This window comes from Priapulus caudatus, unplaced genomic scaffold (assembly GCF_000485595.1).
Source record: "Priapulus caudatus unplaced genomic scaffold, Priapulus_caudatus-5.0.1 Scaffold450, whole genome shotgun sequence".
NCBI classification, from domain to species: Eukaryota; Metazoa; Priapulida; class Priapulimorpha; order Priapulimorphida; family Priapulidae; genus Priapulus; species Priapulus caudatus.
The window spans coordinates 184,970-188,690 of NW_014577511.1; positions in this window are offsets into that span (position 1 = coordinate 184,970).

Genomic DNA, 3,721 nt, shown 5'->3' on the forward strand with positions numbered 1-3,721 from the left:
ACGTAGAGCGTACTTTTACCGTTACGTACCGTACCTTACGTTTCTTTCGTTAGTTAGTACTATAGTAATTACTAGTTATTATTATATACTACACATATATATATATATATATATATATATATATATATATATATATATATATATGTGTGTGTGTGTGTGTGTAAGTTGTGAAGGATGTGTGAAATAAGCAGGGAACATTTATATAGCGGATGGTTATAGCTCGTGGACCGTTTTGCTGTACAGTTATATCAGTTGTTTTTAATAGACTCTGCTGTCATATATGTTCTCTCAGACGCACCCGAAATTAAATTTCCCCGTGTTGTCGATGCTATATATCCGTTAGAGGCAAATTCAATCGTTTACACGTGGTTGTGAACTCAGTCTGAGAGACAAGTACTGGACACGCGTTTGCGTCGCGTGACGAGACGTTGGCATCGTGACAATCTTCCGTTGTCACTCGATGCAGAGAGTCGTCATGCTGTCATCGAGCGTAGACTTGCCGCACACCGTCTTCTCTATAGAGCGTATCGTAGCGCGTCTGTTTACTGGCGATGCCATCGCACGGTGATGTTCGTTAACGCGTCGCTTCGCTGTAACATGTGAGTGTACCTCCTACCCGTGTAGCCCTTCGATCTGTCTCGGGGGCTGTACGTACAGCAAGGTGTGGAAAAAAACTCGGTAGGAAAACTTAGACGGCTTGCTTCACTAGTGCCGACTCTATTTCAATATACGAATCGATCTCATTGATTCTCTATTCGATATCGCTGCGAATGTTACTCGTGCGTTCGCTCGCGTTCGATGAGCGGTCCGATTTGGTCAAATAGCGGCGAAATCGATTTTGGGGGTTTAGAGTGAGGCGGGCTAACGCCAATTTGGTTGTTGCTGGTACTGTAGCACTGGCTAGCACTGGCTACACAGCGTGGCAAAGATTCCACACCGGGCTCTTTCGTATTTTGCTGTATAGCCCTGCGGCAGAGGAAAGGGCAGCACGGTTATAGGAGCTACCTGTAAGACTGCCAACGCTGCAGGCTTGTTTCTTCGTCGGACTGATTTTTTCTCGTGCTATATGATTTTGAATTCGTCTCCATCCACGTGTGACGTTGTCGGCGAGCGATGCCGTGGTATTTTGCCCCTATATATATATATATATATATATATATATATATATATATATATATATCTTTGTGCTGCTTGTACCATCGACATTGTTGGGTTGCTTTCCGCCTAACGGCTTGCGCAAACTTAGACGGGTTCCTGAGCAAGCGGCTCTTACGGAGCGGTAGGTAGTTGGCAGCAGCAGTCACCATGATTCGGGTCCATGATTCAGCTGGGAGGGACAGTCTAATTCGACATTTAACCCGCGTGTAGCCCTTCCGCTCCGCCCGTGGCAGCGTGCACAGATGGGGGAAGCCAAGGGCTACTACGTACGCGGTTAGGGCCAATCTACGCCAAGCGCCAAACAAGTGTACTTGTAGGAGAGACATGTACAGTGTTATTATTAGTAGAATATATATAGTATTTATAAATAATCACGCGGCAAGTGTCGGCCCCGTGCTTTTTCTTCCCGCGCGCCGTCTTACGCATGGCTTTTAAAAAGTCAACGTGCGTTTTAAGGATGTCTATCTATCTATATATATCTATATCATCTATATGTATATATATATATATATATATATATATCTATATGTATATATATATATATATATATACACGACGACCGGGCCGATTGTACAGTATTGTTGCGCCGTCACTGTAAGATGTATAAACTGTTTTAAGTCATTGAAATCGTTGGATACAGTTGGGTGCCAAAGCACGGTACAGTCAGTGGCGGATTAACCAACCCCTCTCTCGGCATCCCGAACAAAAGAGGCCCCCATCTACTACGGTAAAAGACTTCGATGAGTCTTCAAAGTAATATTCTTATTCAAGTTCTGCTTGGGGTGGGTGGGGCTTCCGGGCCTCTCTTGAGCCGTAGCACGGGGTCTGTAGTATCTGTTACATGTGCTATTGTGTTAATCCAGGCCCTGCGTACAGTCGCCTGACTCCTGACTATCGTTATCTCAATCACGTCTGAATTTTGTGAACAGTTAATTAATTGGGTTCCGATCACTGATCTCTATATACTAACGTAATCTCATACGTTAGTATGTAGAGAGAGAGCACGTATATCATAATTGTGATATACGTACTCTGGTAGAGATCTGTGGTGCCGATTCGCGAGCGCCATCTCTCGGCTGTAATCGTGCTCCTTCGGGTGGTCAGTTATCAGAAGAATTATTTGTAGAGACAGACCGACTTGCTTAGCTTAATGTACGTTCACTACGTTGTGCATAATCAGCGGTTGGCTTTGCCAGAAGACTGGCGTGTGCCACCTTTCTACACGATAGTAACTTCGAATTCTTCTTCGAATTAATTAATTAATTAAAGTTAATTGCGTAACTTTATTTTATGATAAATCGGTGTATATCTAATTACCTGTTAGCAATGCTTTCAATTCATCAATTTCAACAACTAACTGCTCTTGCTGTCGGTTCTCTAGCCGATTGAAGATTGTCGGAGTAAATTATGTTCACTTATCTATTCCGCTTACCTGTTTTTTAAAAGATGTGATTATAGGTATTATTAGCTCTTTATTATACTAGGAGCGGCGTGTGAAACATGTGCCCTAGGAGTTGTGTGACGCCTCCCCCTCCTAAGTGTTGATGTGCCCTCCACAGACTGTGACCGCTACGTGATGTGCACATCTCTGAACGCGTTCTACGCCTGTTCATTCAGAGAGTGTACACGCCAATACAGACCGAGCTACAATACTGGTCGTAAAAATAACAATAACCGTAATAATAATGCCTAAAATAATAATATTGTTGATAATAGTAATAATAACTTCCATATGCATTATAACGTTACATATGAGGATGTATCATAGCGGTAAATCGTGAACTGAAACAAATGCACTGTGCTTGTATTGCTCTTACCACAAGTGCTCATCCTGACTGTGCAATCACCGGTGCAAGTATATCATTGATCAACATTGACATAACATCAAAGGACCGTATATAATTGTATATCATATATATAGATATTTATATATATATATAGATATATATATACATTGGTATGCATATAATATGTAGGTATATATAGTTGCATATGGTCTTTGCTAACACTGTATGGAGCCATCGTTATGGCCTGTGCTTTGCTAACACTGTATAGAGCCATCGTTATGGCCTGTGCACAGGCCATAACGATGGCTCTATACAGTGTTAGCAAAGCACAGGCCATAACGATGGCTCCATACAGTGTTAGCAAAGTTGTAACGCGTGCAAAACAGAATTTAGTCGGGCGTCGTAAATGACACGACAGATTTGATATTAAATTACTGCGAGCATAAATCAAAGTACAGTAATAACCCGCGTATAAGAACATAGATTTTAAGAACATGTTAGGCTAAAATTTCCCATTTAGACCCCTTTACATAAGAACCTGTTTTAGGCTAAGATTTTAAAGTAGGTTCTTAATTTTTCATGCAGATGACGACTTAAAAAGAAACACGCATCTTTTTGCATGTTGTTTTGTTTCCTTGGATACATACTGTATCATACAGTATGGTAAGCACTGAAAACCTTACACTGTAGCCCATCATGGGTATTAATTAACAAAAATTGCAGTCCTTAATTGTAAGAAAATTTTAACACAATTTGAATCAAGTATAAGCTTATAC